This window comes from Miscanthus floridulus, chromosome 18 (genome assembly GCF_019320115.1).
Source record: "Miscanthus floridulus cultivar M001 chromosome 18, ASM1932011v1, whole genome shotgun sequence".
Classification (NCBI taxonomy): domain Eukaryota; kingdom Viridiplantae; phylum Streptophyta; class Magnoliopsida; order Poales; family Poaceae; genus Miscanthus; species Miscanthus floridulus.
In genome coordinates, this window is record NC_089597.1 from 131,177,699 (window position 1) to 131,194,327 (window position 16,629).

Here is a 16,629-nt window from a genome sequence, read left to right on the forward strand (position 1 = left end):
CCGGTGTCACGGAAGGCGAACGGACGCGGCGCGAGGTCGAAGAAGAGGCCGGGCGGCGGTGTTCGACGAGGAAGAAGACGAGCAGATCGATCTGCCAGGCGCTGGAGGTTATATAGCAGAGGAGAATTACTCCCGGTGCCAGCCACCAACCGGGAGTAAAAACCCTTTACTCCCGGTGCGTATTACCAACCGGGAGTAAAGGTTCCTTTACTCCCGGTGCGTGTTACCAACCGGGAGTAAAGGTATACCTTTACTCCCGGTTGGTAACACGCACCGGGAGTAAAGGCTTTTTTTGGCGGGCCACGAAACTGCAGCCCACCTTTACTCCCGGGTGGGCTTCCCACCCGGGAGTAAAGGTGGCCTGCAGTTTCGTTTCCCGCCTGTTTTAAGCAATAGTCTTGTTAAATACAATAGAAATGCAATAGTTTTTATTAAATACATAGTAAATTAAATAAAAGGCATAAAATTATTTTGTTAAAAATATGAATTTTATTTTTGTTTATTGCACATAGGAAAAATCGATAACCTAACTTTTTTTATTTTTTGTTAGAATTATAAAACATAATGTAACTAATATTTATTATTTTGTTAATGCAAAAATGTAGTGTTTAATTAAAATTATTAAAATTATTGGTTTTGGACAGGAAATTTGTTTTCACATCATTTTAACGTTAATATTTTAATTTTTCATCACTCAGTATCCTAATTTACCTTTTTGAGAGAGAAATCCCACCAAATCAAACATTGATTTAATTTGAAATATGACATAATAAACATCTGAATTCACAATTATTACATAATATCTCAAACACACACTATATTAAATCACTATATCATCAAGTGGGCACAGCAGTGAACTTCTTCTTTACGTATGTCCCTTGGTTATGATCGCTTCGTAACCATGGAGTGTCCTCATCATTTACCAAGATGCTAGGGTCTTTGTTCACTTTGAAGGGCGGAATTCGGTCATCCTTTTCATATTCTTCTGACATGTCCGACTTGTCCTCAATTCCCACGATGACTCTTTTCCCTGAAAGAACTATGTGGCGCTTTGGCTCTTTGGTTGAGTCATTATCGTTTTTCCCTCTTTTTGGTTTGGTAGACATATCATTGACATAGAACACCTGATTCACATCCTTGGCAAGGACGAATGGTTCGTCTTTGTACCCAATATTACTAAGGTCTACTGTTGTCATTCCATACTCGTTGTCTACTGTTACTCCGCCTCCGGTCACCTTGACCCATTGGCACTTGAACAATGGGATCTTCAAAGTAGGTGCATATTCTAGTTCCCATATTTCATCTATGCGTCCATAATATGTCTGCTTATTCCCATTCGGGTCTGTGGCATCTATGCGGACACCACTGTTTTGGTTGGTACTCCTTTTATCTTGGGCTACTGTGTAGAATATGTTCCCATTTATCTCGTACCCTTTGTATGTGACGATATGCCATGATGGTTGCATAGCCAATAAATACAGTTGCTCATGGATGCTCTCATCACCTTGACATTTTTTTCGCAACCAACCGCCGAAAGTTTCCATGTGCTTATGCGTAATCCAAGCTTCAGTCTTGCCTGGAAACTCGGATCGTAAGAGATCCTTGTGTGTCTCAATATACGGATCTACCAAAGAGGAGTTCTGTAGAACTGTGTAGTGCGCTTTATTGAAATAATCATCATCCGTACCAATATATGTTTTCCTCCCTAGTGTCCCCTTTCCGCTTAGTCTCCCCTCATGTCTCGATTCAGGAACACCAATCGAGTCAAGGTCGGGAATAAAGTCAACACAGAACTCAATGACCTCTTCTGTTCCATAGCCCTTGGCGATGCTTCCTTCTGGGCGAGCACGGTTGTGAACATATTTCTTTAGGACTCCCATGAATCTCTCTAAGGGGAACATGTTGTGTAGGAACACAGGACCGAGAGTGAAAATCTCCTTGACTAGGTGAACTAGGAGGTATGTCATAATATCAAAGAAGGAAGGAGGGAACACTAACTCAAAGCTGACGAGACATTGAACCACATCATTCTGTAGTTTAGCTAGATCAGTTGGATCAATTGCCTTCTGAGAAATTGCATTGAGGAATGCACATAGCTTTACGGTGGCTAGACGTACATTTGGAGGTAGAATTCCTCTTAATGCAACTGGAAGTAATTGCGTTATGAGAACGTGACAGTCATGGGACTTTAAGTTACAGAATTTCTTCTCTGTCACATTTATAATACCCTTTATATTCGAGGAGAATCCAGATGGTACCTTGATGTTGTTTAAGCATTCAAACATGATTTCCTTCTCCTCTTTGCTTAGAGTGTAGCTAGCAGGACGTAAGTAATGGCGTCCATCATCTGTCTTCTCTGGATGCAGGTTGTCTCTTTCTCTCAAACAACGCAGGTCCTGTCGTGCTTCAAATGTGTCCTTAGGCTTTCCATACACACCCATAAAGCCTAGCAGGTTCACACAAAGATTCTTCGTCAGGTGCATCACGTCGATCGAGCTACGGACCTCCAGGACTTGCCAATAGGGTAGGTCCCAAAATATGGACTTTTTCTTCCACATGGGTGCGTGACCGTTAGCGTCTTTCGGAATAGGTTGGCTTCCATGTCCTTTTCCAAAGACGACTTTCACATCATTGACCATATCGAGTACATCCTCACCGGTTCGGTTGCGAGGCTTGGTTAGGTGGTCTGCTTTCCCTTTAAAATGCTTACCTTTCTTTCTTACGGGGTGATTTGCAGGAAGAAATCGACGATGGCCAAGGTACACGACCTTTCGACATTTTTTCAAGAATACACCTCTAATATCACCGAAGCAGTGTGTGCATGCATTATATCCCTTGTTTGACTGTCCTGAAAGATTACTTAGAGCAGGCCAATCATTGATTGTTACGAACAACAATGCTCGCAGATCAAAGTGTTCCTGTTTGTACTCATCCCACACACGTACACCTTCTTTATTCCACAAAATGAGAAGTTCATCAATAAGTGGTCTCAGGTACACATCGATGTCATTGCCAGGTTGCTTCGGGCCTTGGATGAGCACAGGCATCATAATGAACTTCCGCTTCATGCATAACCAAGGAGGAATGTTGTAGATACTTAGAGTAACAGGCCAAGTGCTATGACTACTGTTCTGCTCTCCAAAAGGATTGATACCATCTGTACTTAAAGCAAACCTTAAGTTTCTTGCGTCATTTGCAAACTCCGGGAATTCTCTATCGATTGCTCTCCACTGGGACCCATCAGCAGGGTGTCTCAACATATTGTCTACCTTACGGTCTTCTTTGTGCCATCGTAACAATTTTGCATGTTCTTTGTTTCTGAACAGACGTTTCAAGCGTGGTATTATAGGAGCATACCACATAACCTTGGCAGGGATTTTCTTACGTGGACGTTCGCCCTCAACATCACCAGGGTCATCTCGCCTGATCTTATACCACGACGCATGGCATACCGGGCATGCATCCAATTTCTCGTACTCTTTGCCACGGTATAGGATGCAGTCATTAGGACATGCATGTATCTTCTCTATTTCTAGCCCCATAGGACAGACAACTTGTTTTGCTTCGTAGGTAGTGGCGGGCAATTCATTGTACTTCGGAAGCATCTTCTTTTGGATTTTTAGTAACTCTCCAAATCCCTTGTCAGATACACCATTCTTTGCCTTCCATTGCAGCAATTCTAGTGTGGTTCCCAACTTTTTCTGCCCTGCATCACAAGTTGGGTACAACAATTTCTTGTGATCTTCTAGCATCCGCTCGAACTTGATCTTCTCCTTTTCACTTTCACATTCTCTTTGTGCATCACGAATGACCTGACAAAGATCATCAGCCGGCTCATCTTCTGCGGCTACCTCTTCTTCAGCTTCTCCCATTGCAGTATCATTGAAGCACGCACCATCAGGAATAATATCATTGTCGTCCCATTGTTCTTCTTCATCTTCTTCCATTACAACACCAGTTTCTCCGTGCTTTGTCCAACAAATATAGTTTGGCATGAAACCCGACTTGAACAAGTGTGAATGAAGAGTCCTTGAGCAAGGATATTCCACCGTATTCTTACATATGGCACATGGACAGCACATGAAACCGTCGCGTTTGTTTGTCTCGGCCGCACGTAATAAAGAATGCACGCCGTCAATGAACTCTTGTGAGCGGCGATCAGCATTATACATCCAATGACGGCTCATCTGCATTACATGACATAAATATCATATTAAAACCTAGATCATAATTAATTATTTATACAACATGCGTGCCACCACAAAAGATACAAATTTATGAAAGCATCGCTACAATGTAGACAATCCCAACTACCACTAAAAGAACTAAAGCTAAAATACATTTCAGGAGCACAAGGATTTCGCGACCAATCTCAACTAAAACAGACAGATCCCCCGATTGTGCAACATCTTTGGGCTTCTTCGACTGGATCACTGCCTCATTAGCCGCCGTATCTGCCTGTTGTGCAAGATATTTTTGCACGAGTTCAACATACTCTTCCTCCCAGTAGAAGCCTGAACATCGTCCACTACCATCCCACTGAAATTAAAACAAAAAACTAGAACTTTAATCACAACCATCATGAAAATAGGTATAAACTAACCATAATCATTAAATACGATAAAATAACTCACATTGCGATCCGGACACTTGTAGAAGATACGATCCTTGTTGGGACCCTCCTTCTTCACTCGGTACTCCATCACAATCTTCATCTCACCACGACACTTGCCGCATGGAATGAGAGGAAGGCCCGGCCTAAGTCGCTTTGGAAACCCATGAGAGGCCGAGGACCCAGAAGCAGTTGCCATCTACTCTCTATACTCATTTTTTAATACACTATAAATTTCTTCTTTTATAAACAAATAAAATTAACAAACTATAAAATTATCTAGATCTCTAAACAATGATATTTTTAATGGTCATTGTGTTCTCGTCTTTTACTGCGGCAGGTAAGTAATTCATATGATATTTCCGCAAATTAACAGAAGAATGGGAATGTACACACATAACAGACTACTACGACGATATCGGGACGTGTGAATAAATAACCATCCGTACTAGTTGACCTTGCTTACGTGATCATCTCGGCGAGCATTTCTCCACCGGACAGCACCGTACTTGGTCAAGGAAGAGCTCCGATTCTATGAGGAAGGGAACACGGTCTCCCACGACCGTTGTCGCTCTCCCTCGTAGAATCAAAGCTCCTCCTTGATGTCCGTTACCGCTCGACAGAGAACATGCTTGCCGAGCTGAACACGGTCCGCAAGTTCAACTAGTACGGATTTTCTATAATTTTCTAACTATTTTCTAAGTTTTTATTTATATATACTACGTTTAGGTACGGTGATTGACAGACTACTACGACGATATCGGGACATGTGAATAAATAACCATCCGTACTAGTTGACCTTGCTTACGTGATCAGCTCGGCGAGGATTTCTCCACCGGACGGCACCGTACTTGGTCAAGGAAGAGCTCCGATTCTACGAGGAAGGGAACACGGTCTTCCACGACCGTTATCGCTCTCCCTCGTAGAATCAAAGCTCCTCCTTGACGTCCGTTACCGCTCGGCAGAGAACATCCTCGCCGACCTGAACACGGTCCGCAAGTTCAACTAGTAAGGATTTGCTATAATTTTCTAACTATTTTCTAACTTTATATTTATATATACTTTAACCTTCTTTCATGTAAATATGCAAGCTTAAAGTGATTTTGAGCTCAAATTGCTTACAAATGAAAAAAAACCACAATAAAGAACCATAAATATATATAGTGAATAAAATGGTATAAGAAAATGGTAAAAAATGAGAGTATGAGATTGGTAACCTTTACAACTGAAGAATCGACGGAGGAATCGAAGAATGGATGGAGGAACAATGGAGGGAGGGAGGAAGCAAGAACACTACTGCAGTGAGCTTCAAAATGTGCTGAGCTCGGGCTCGGGGAGGAAGGAGGAGACGGCCGATTTATAAAGGGAGAACATTTAGTCCCGGTTGATAGATCCAATCGGGACTAAAGGTAACTTTCCAACCCCGGGCGCAGCCACGGCCCGGGAGTAGACCTTTACTCCCGGTTGGAGCCACCAACCGGGAGTAAAAGTATACCTTTAGTCCCGGTTGGTGGCTCCAACCGGGACTAAAGGTCCCTGCCACCTCTGTCTGGCGCAGTAGCCGTTGGGCAGGAACCTTTAGTCCCGGTTGGAGCCACCAACCGGGACTAAAGGTATTTCTAGTCCCGGGGGCAAAAAATTCCGGGACTAGAGCCCATTTTAGCCGAGGATCAAAGGTCTGTTCTCTACTAGTGAGATGGGCGTGGACGCCATCTTCCAGTCGTGCGGCTGCTAGTGGCGTTGGTACAGACTGCGTTGCATGGGGGCAACACTCCACTTTGCCCATCATGCACCACAGTGGGGTCAACCGGGTGGCTGAGCAGTAGGGTCACAGGTTTGTGGGGCCACACCAGGCGACGGTGTCTGGGATTAGTGGGTGAGATTAGGGCCGGACAAAATACTCGTGGCAACTCATTCGACTCGTGGTCCAAAATACTCTTTTTCTTCTTCTTTTTTTCTCCTTTTATTTCTCTTTATTTATTCTTTCTCTCTCTACCTTATCACCTTCGCTCGTTCGCACGGCGTCTTGTTGGCATCTCATCCGGCGTCTCGTTCGCACGGCTCCCCGCCCCACCGCTCCGCCCCCGCCACATCTCGTCCGCACGAGCTCGCCTCCCCCGCCTGGGCTCCAGCGCGGCGGTGTGTCCGCGCTCCAGCGCTCGATGGACGGGAGGAGCATAACAAACGGCGGCGGTGTGTAACCGTTTGGTATACGAAGCTGAAAAACTACTCTAGGAGCTGCCTCAGACTCCATAACAAACGGCCCCTACATGTTTATACGCTTTTTCAAGCTAGGAAGATATAGGGGTTCATGTTTAAGTGTAGCTAGCTGTTTTTAGTTTTCATAAAATTCTTGGAGGCTATGTTATATAGGTCGGGAAATTGCTCTTTTAGGAATGAGCAGCCTATCCACGTGTCTTCCAAAAATCAAACACGTGGTATGCAAACCGACTCCCATGCATAGCCGACGCCTGACGCCAATAAATCCGACGCCAAGCTCGTCTCCACCAAGTACCAACTCGCGCCTCGCTCGGCTTGTTGGCTCCTTTCCTCGCCAACGCGCAGGGAGCCAGGGGAAAAGCCCATAATATGGTCATATCCGGGCCAGCCTAGAGCGGCAGAGTCAAGGTATGGCGCCCTACCGCGTCCTCCGCCCCTGATTCAGTGATGCTCGATGGAGGGTGCAAGCCGAGTGCAGTGATGCTCGTGGTGCTGCTAAATCTGTGCGTAACCTTGAGGGACACTACCTTCTGTTCTGTAGGCAGCTGCAAGCCTGCACTGCTACACCTTTACCGAAGACGATTATATATTTCTAAAAACAGAGGACGATGCCACGATGGTGTTGGGCTGCTGGTGTCATCTTTTCCCCAGGCGGCCAGGCCGCCAAGCACAACGGCAACAGACGTTTACATTATAAGCCTGTTCGCTTGCTCGTAAACGATCGTAAATTTCCAGTCGGGAATAGTATTTTTCTCTCACACCAAACCAGCCAGCAGTAAATAAACCAGCGGAGCGTTGGAGTTGCACAGCATGCGGCGTCAATGGAGCTGAGGCGCAGCTCATCAGATGGGCTGGGCGACGGCGGCGCGCCAAAGGGCGTGCATCTTTGTAAGTTATATTGATACTGAACATGCCAAATATGATACATTACCAATCCCAGTCTACCGATTTTCATATATTTTGGTACAATCATTGAAGACAGATACATACAGACATTATTTTGGGCAGTAACGGAAGATTCATCTGGTTCTGAACTTCTGATTTCAGCTACTACCCGTTTTCCTTGTCAAAGAGGCCCAGCCAACAGCCACGTGCACATAAACCCAATCAAACAATCCATCATAGAATGTGAAAGAAGCAATTCTCCACTTTGCCTTGAACAAGAAGACGCAGAAGACTGTCCAGAGACCCATCACATACCCACAACTCGTGGCGACAAAAAGGGAAACACTGTCGCTTCCATTCTTGTTATCTCCTGGAGCAGCAGGGATCAACCCGGTTTCTGGACATTTTTTGGAGATAGGTGGACCACAGAGACCGGGGTTGCCAATGTATATTGAGGCCTGATCATCGAGCACTTGCAGCTGACTTCCAGATGGTATAGTTCCTGATAGGTTGTTGTATGACAAATTCAAGTGGCTTAAAGATGTGAGAGCTGATAAGCTTGTGGGGATTTCACCGGATAGCTCATTGTGTGACAGGTCGAGAGATTCCACTTGCACCAAGGCCCCAATACTCGGAGGAATTTTTCCACTAAAGCCATTCCATGATAAATTCAAATTCTTCAATGCCACAAGAGTACCAATCTCTGGCGGGATCTCTCCAGAAAGATCATTACATGATAAATCAAGGTTGATCATATATATAATTTCCCCAGTATACAGTCTTTCTTGACCCTTCATTACTATGGTAGATGTTTCTGTATACTCAATCATGTCATCCGAATCAACTGGATATGCTGAATGTATTATGTTTTCAAATTCACCAGCTTTGTCTTGTGTTAGTATCATCCCTATGCAGCGGACAAGTGATTTCGGTATGCCACCAGTTAAGTTGTTGTAGGCAAGGTCCAAATACTGAAGTTTAACCAGATTAGTAAGCTCCACTGGAATACAACCATAAAACATATTGTACCTCAACCTCAAGAATGCCAAAGAGGGTAGGTCCTCTCCAATCCATGCTGGCAAAATCCCAGAAAATAGATTTTGTGAAAGATCAAGAAATACCAGTTGCTGGCAGTTACGGAGAAATGAAGGAAATTCACCAGAGAGTCTGTTGTTTTTAAGTTCAGAGACTGAATACTCCAGCTTGCCATGTATATTGTGGATTTATCTTCTACGCAATCAGGAACGGATCCAGTAAGCTTATTATCTGAGAGATCTAGCAATTGTAGTTGTCTCAGTTTGCATAAAGAAGATGGAATGGTGCCAGAGATTGAGTTTTTGTATAGAAGAAGTATTTCAAGTCCTGGTGCTCCAAAATCTAGTGGTAGTGGCCCACTGAGATTATTTCTGCTGAGATCCAACCTAGTTAGATAAACAGGAAGCTTAGGTATTGTGCCACTAAGCTGGTTAGAACTGAGATCAATTGCATATGCTATCGGAAATTCCATTTTAGATGGTAGAAAACCACTGATCTGATTATTTCTCATATCCAGAATGGACACGGAGGAAGCTGTTACCCAAAACCAGTCCGGTACCACATCCGATATGCTTGTGTTTGAGATATCAATAGTAGATGCTGATGTTTGCCATTTAAGCCACATCGGAAAGGTTGGCCCCAGATGGCATGATCCAAGTTCAATAGCGTCTAGATTGAAAGGAGGAACCCAAGTCGAATTCAATATGATGGACAAAGAATTATGGGCCAACAACAGGAACTCCAAATTTGGTAGGCCAGATAAATGGCCTTCATGTATGACACCATCAAGTTTGTTGAAGCTAAGTTTCAGAAACTGTAGCTTTGTGAGCTTTCCTATCCATAGTGGCACAGTACCTGTCAGATTATTCCAACGAAGGTCTAGTGCGACCAAATTGCTTAATTGTTGTGGTAGCCCAGTTGGCAGGCTTCCCGTAAGATTGGTGTCAGCTAGAAGCAGAGATTTCAATTTATGTGATGAACAGCTGGGTAAGCGGTGGATGAATTCAGTTATACTTCCATTGATGTTGTTTATCGTCAAATAAAGTTCTTCCAAGTTACATAGATTCTTCATGCTGCTTGGTATCATGCCGACTAGGTTATTCATTGCGAGACTAAGATTCACCATGGATGTCATATTCCCTATCCCTTGTGGAACCGGTCCATAAAACTGGTTTGAGTGAATATAAAGCTCCTTGAGGCTAGTCAAATCCCAAAACCAGTTGGGTTCGATAGGCTTGTAGAAACTATTATATGATATGTCGAGTGTTTCGAGAGATGTCAGATTTAGATGCAAGAGCGAGTCAGGACTCGTGCCAAGCTGGCAGTAAGAGAGAGAGAGAAATTGAAGTGAAGGAAGCATGTTCACCAAGGAAACCCAGTCTGCAGTGGTGCTAAGGTTCACGGACCTCATGTTGAGGTACTCAAGGGAGCGCAACCGTGACAGCCAGGTGATGTCCATTGAGTATATGTTGACAACTTGCCCACCCGTGTATGAATCAAGATTCAAGTAATGCAAGTTGGAGAGATTACCCAGCTGTGGCGGTATCCTTCCAACGAAGTTGGAGTGTGAGAGGTCAAGATATCTCAGGTCATGCAGGGAACCCAAGAACTCTGGTATTGGCACCATATCAAACATGTTGCAGCTGAGGTCGAGAAACTGGAGGTGACGTAGACCAGTCACTAAGGAGATCACGTTGCCCCCTAGCGCCTGGCTACTCACACCATTGTCGAGGCAGCCAGGGGCTCGCAGGTCAAGCTTGATGACATGGCCTGTGCTGTTGCTGCACTGGACACCCTGCCATTGACAACAGCTATCTCCCTCCCATGACGAAAGGCGATTTATGGGATCCGACAAGCCTGCTCTCAAGGCAAGAAGGGCTGACCTCTCGCTGCTAATACAGCTCTTGGTCATATCCTTCTTCAGGATGACAGATGCCTCAATGGAGATCTTGGTTTGTGCGAGAAAAAGCAGGGCTATGGCTATTTGGATGCAAGAGGGTTTAAGCATGCCCATTGTTGCTTTCCGACTGATCAACATGTTATTTTTGGTGTGGAGAAGCCTGGCTAGCTGGTTACTCCTTATAAAGAGCACAACTTATTAAGATGCGTTAATAATATATACCGTCAACTACTCCTTGACTCCTGCAGTGTATGTAGTCTCCGAGATGTTCACACCCGGCCTGCCTTGATCTGATTAGCATGCGTTGCAAAGGCTACTAAGGGCATCCGCAGTGATGCTAGCTACATAGTCAGCTTACGTGGAGATGGGAGACAAAAACAAAGATTATTTTATACAATCTTATATTATGAGACCCACATGCTTATCTCTTAGATTTTTGGACTACGTGAAATAGATCAGTTATTTATTCGTCGCTAATGACTACTTTTTTTCCTACTTTTTTTCTATCCACGTCAGAATAGCTAGTCAAATAGCTAGCTGTTAGGGATGCCCTGAGAAGGTCTCTTCAGGGCTCAGGCTGCAATCTGTCATATTGGTCTTTTTGTCACTCATTAGTTGTGCAATTACCTACTAGCCTACTACTGATTAGGTGAAGCCGTGACCGGCACGCTTGTTTGTTTTGTTGGCTGAGGCCTTGTTTAGTTGGACGAAATTTGAGAATTTGGCTACTGTAGCACTTTCGTTTTTATTTAGCAATTAATATTCAATCATGGACTAATTAGGCTCAAAACGTTCGTCTCGCGATTTCCAACCAAACGGTGCAATTAGTTTTTTTTCGTCTACATTTAATGCTTTATGCACGTATCGTAAAATTCGATGTGATGGCTACTATAATACTTTTTGGAAAAACTTTTTTGGAACTAAACAAAGCCTGAGAGAGAGAAGCAGAAAAGGACTTGCTAGTGCACAGGCCACAGCTGTAACCATGAGACTAGGCAGGTAAGGTGCTGTTTAGTTCCTCTCATTTTACAAAATTTTTCAAGATTCCCCGTCACATCGAATCTTTGGACGCATGCATGAAGCATTAAATATAAATAAAAAATAAAACTAATTACATAGTTTAGACGAAATTCACGAGATGAATCTTTTAAGCCTAATTAGACTATGATTGGACACTAATTGTCAAATAACAACGAAAAGTGCTACAGTACCATTTCGCCAAAAATTTCGCCAACCAGCCTGTTCGCTTGCTCGTAAACGATCGTAAATTTCCAGCCAGGAACAATGTTTTTCTCTCACACCAAACCAGCCAACAGTAAATAATCCACGATCGTTTACGGACTCCCCAATAGTCCTAAGGCGAGCTGCCGCCGCGCCGGTCCTGCAGACGCGTCCCTTTGTTTTTTTTTTTTTGCCCTTGTTTAGTTCCACCCCAATATTCCTAAAAGTGCTACAGTACCTGTCACATCGAATGTTTGCGGCCCGTGTATGGAGCATTAAATGTAGACGAAAAAAAAACTAATTGCACAGTTTGGTGGAAAATTACGATACGAACGTTTTGAGCCTAATTAATCTATGTTTAAACACTATTTGCCAAATAAAAACGAACGTGCTACAGTAGCCCCAAATTCCAACTTTCTGGAACTAAACACAGCCTTTGTCGTACTGCAGGCGCGTTTTTTTTTAACATTAAACGCGTTTTTGGGAGGGCGCTACGGCGCGCGGGTGAAGCGCGTGAGCAGCGCCGTGTGCGCAGGGAAACGCGTCTTTGAGCAGCGTGGGGGAGGATGTGTACAGTAATTTGCAGTAAATACGGGCATATGAACAGCGGACGAGCCAGGGATTCCTGGGCGCTTAAAGAGAGGAGTGCTTGCCTTCTCCTTCTTCCAATATCCCAAACAGAACGCCTGGATCACAAACAAATTCTTTCCATCGATGCGTTAATAATATATACTGTCAACTACTCCTTGACTCCTGCAGTGTATGTAAGTCTCCGATGTTCACACCCGGCCTGCCTTGATCTGATTAGCATGCGTTGCAAAGGCTACTAAGAAGGTCTCTTCAGGCTGCAATCTATCATATAGGTCTTTTTGTCACTTATTAGTTGTCCAATTACCTACTAGCCTACTACTGATTAGGTGAAGCCGTGAACCACCCGCTTGTTTGTTTTGTTGGCTGAGAGAGAGATTGAGAGAGAGAGAGAGAAGCAGGAAAGGACTGCTAGTCCACAGCTGTAACCATGATTAAGATAAAGTAGTGAAGGAATCCTGCCTGTGGTCCATCATTACGATTGATTTTAGTCAAGTGTTGGTGGTCCTCGTCATTGTTTTCTCAAGACCACCGTATTCTGTAAGTTGAAGTATAATTGAAATCCTCACATCTCTCCATCAACTTAAACTCTTAGGTTAGACTGGTCCATGCATGTACTTAATATAATGCTTGGGTCAGGGGTCTCGAGTTCAAATCTTAACAAGACAATTAAATAAAACAATCCTATCTCCACGGTTGATGCCAGAGGGCTGCATGTGAATTGCTTGCTCTCTATTTCACATAATGAGGCTAGAGGGAGCTTCCACGTAAGAATGATCGTTGAAGTATAAGTAAATTATTCATTTTTTTTCATCACCTTAGGTTTTTTAGTTGAACTCATCAGCTCATATAATTTAATAGTAATGCCAAAAGCTGGTCGGCTGGCATGCAGCTAGTTATATATATCTAGGGCATTTTGTTATTGAATAAGCGTACTAACAGAGACATCCACTCTCAGAGTGTGCCAAGTAACTAATTTGTAAGGACGACTCTGATGACTCACGAGTCGATCATGAAAAGGAACCCAGAACGACTTCAGTGCACATGTGTCATCCTCCGGAGAAGAAGGTGCCTTAAGGGAGCAATGACCCTAATTAGAGTTAGTGTGATCTTGTGGTTGAATGACAATATGTACATGCTGTGTGGGGTTGGGGGAGATAGGGGGCGCGGACCGGGCTGGCTAGTGCAGACAGTCTGGACAAGCGCAAATGCTTGTTGGTCTCTATTTGTGCTTCACCCAAGCGTTGGTTTCGTCTCTACTTTACTGCAAAGGAGCGCATTCCCAACCATGCATATAAGTCGCAGAAGCTATATAGTCAACAAAAATTAGGCTGCACCTAGCCGTAATAAGTTAAAATATTAGAATGGATGGGGAGGGGCCACACAGCAGTCACATGCTAAACTTTTTTTTTTTTGATGCCTCATAAATAACTGAGTACAACTATAGTACGTATTTGTTCATATGCTTTAGAGACAATGGTTATGACGGTCTTCGGAAAGTTTGGTTGGAGTTTTCGGAATTGAATTGAAGCTTAGTCCTAGTTCTTTTTCCCAAGCCTGTAGTCGTTCATCCTGGTTGGGCTGAACTTTGTTGCTTTTATTTCCTCTCTCTTGGATGTAAGAGTTGAGGCTTACGGCTTTGAATTGTGTTCGACTCTCAGCTGTGTACCGTCCCAGGATGGTAGAGGCTGGAACCTAGTTCCGTTATCTAAAAAAATTGTTCATATGCTTACACACCACCGTAACCCAACACAAACACGCACACTCACACTCACACACATTCTTATAGACCTACAACTACACACAAGCAATCCGTAGGTGATGGAACCATACCATTAGAGGCTCCGTACCTCACAATCCTAATGTAAATACCAAGCAAGGGCACATGCAGGTCCAACATGGGGCAGGGGAGCTCGAGCTCGATCCCTCATTTATACCTTGTGAGCCCCCCTTGGGAGGGGGGGGGGGGGGGGGGGGGGGGGGGGGCAGAGGTAGAGGTCGGCGTTCTGGATGTTGAAGAAGACATGGGAGGGGGCGGCGTGAATTGGGCTGGATGTGTTGGAGTGCACAATTCATTCAAGATCGAAACGGATGTACTAATAAAAAAGCGTGTGTTGAGCTAAATATGATGAGGACAAAAGATATTATGTCTGCTATAACTAAAGGGATTTGCTCATATAATAGATCAAGTTAGTGTTATTGTATCAAGGTTGGCATTGCCTTGTTCGTTTTGATGCTATTGGCTGCTATTATTATTAATAATAATCTGAAAAAAAATGTTAATGGTTTGATAGGTTGTAAGTTCTAAACATGTAAAGAAAAAATATATAAAGATCACATATATTACATCAGGCATGCAGGTTCCTCCTCCACCTCCGCCAACGGCACCAGAATTTTACCCTAAGCTGACTAGTATAGTGCCCGTGCTAACGCCATGGCTTCATTTTAGAGACGCACATAAAAACAACAAAGGACAATATTTTTTTCATAGTTCAACTTTCACACAATTGTATATGACCATGTATATAATCCAAAAAAACACTTATGCATAACAAGGCATAATAAAGTTATGTTTCGCCTTAACCATCTAATTTACAATCTGCCTAAGACCTTAAGTAGGCAGGGCGCCATTCGAGTAAACAGGGATATTGCGGCGCTGTTGAAGTAAACAGGGCAAGATCCATGAACAAAATAAACAATGCCTAATCATTCGATAGCAGTCACATGTTCTAAACACCATATTCTTATACCACGGAAGATTTCCTGAAGATAGTGCACCTGGTTGATCCGGTGCGTTTGAAAGTGCACTTGATTCAGCCTTTCGTCGAGCACGTTACTCACGCTTCCTTTTATTCCTCTTCGCCCTTTCCTCATTGGTTTCTTGAGCCCTTATCCTGGCGTGGTACTCACGTTGTTTCCTATTCGTTTCCTCTCTCGCATTGTTCTTCACGGCAAGCTGTTGACATGGTGGTGTTTATATACATGGTGTTGTATATATATCTTGTGGTAATATGTGTGTATGCATGTACCTAGAGTATGTATGCTTGTTATACATTGCTAAGCGCAGTGCGTCCCTCTCCTGGCGTCCCCATTTTTTCGTCGAGGGCTGGTAATTCATAGAATAGGCACCGGTGAAACAAAATTCTGAATTCTGAGTTAGCCATCAAAATTACCAAACTTCAAAACTCTCACTGCAATTTTTAGAGCTATCAAGGCTCTTGTTCTGCATATACTCTCTACAGAACATTGCCTAGCTGTGCTACTAATCAAGATTGCAGGGTGCAAGAGATAGAGGCAAACTGCACATGTATCATTTATTGATCCCAAGGTCTAAAAGTTACAGCTAACTTTCAAAATACTTATTAGGCCCCAAATTAACTTGCAACACACAAGCGGAACATAAATGTATGATCTATCTATCTTATATATAAATCATATAATCTGAAAACTTTTATAATGCCTCAGCCCAAATGCTAAAGTGATATGCAAAGAAATAATGAGTTCGAAAATCTATCAACAGATGGAAACCACAACTAAATAATGAGTTTGAAAAAAAGCTAGAAGAACCATCTATATTCTAATGACTCCTCCTTTTAAAATTACTCAAGACACTGAATAGTTAACAATCAAAATAATGAGAATTACTATTACATAGTACAAGCCCCGTTGCAGGCAATTAGCTGTGTAGAAATGACTTCCAGGAATCTAGTTGCAGACATGTATTACAACAGAGTACAGATTCAGAGATCAGAGAAGTATGTTTATTTGATTTGATAGCGTTGCCGTTGCAAAGCTTGCAAAGTCATCATGTCTGCATCCTTTTTCATATATAGTGCATAAGCGTGTAAAGATGAGATATATTTAAATTTCACATAAAAACGAACAGAGTTATGGATGTCAACACTTATTAATTCAGTTGGACTTTGGATCGAACCTATGCTGCTGGAGATCAATCTTGATGTACCTAGGTGACCTCTGCTTTTTTGCTGTCAAAAAGCAAACATTAAAACAGAGAAAGGGCTAACCAATTTGTGTCTTTAATACAAAAGATTTTTTTTTTCAAAAAATTGACATCATATTTGACAGTGTGTCATTTCACTTGCTACTATCAGTGCCAATGCAACATTTCTTTTTGAAAAAGGAATGATTTGTTCATTTGTTATATTGA

General features: G+C 43.2%; 1 pseudogene; it reads right to left on the minus strand.

Annotated features, from left to right (window-relative positions):
- Window positions 1-7,875: 7,875 nt before the first annotated feature.
- On the minus strand, window positions 7,876-10,766 carry LOC136524692 (receptor-like protein EIX2; annotated as a pseudogene).
- Window positions 10,767-16,629: the final 5,863 nt, after the last annotated feature.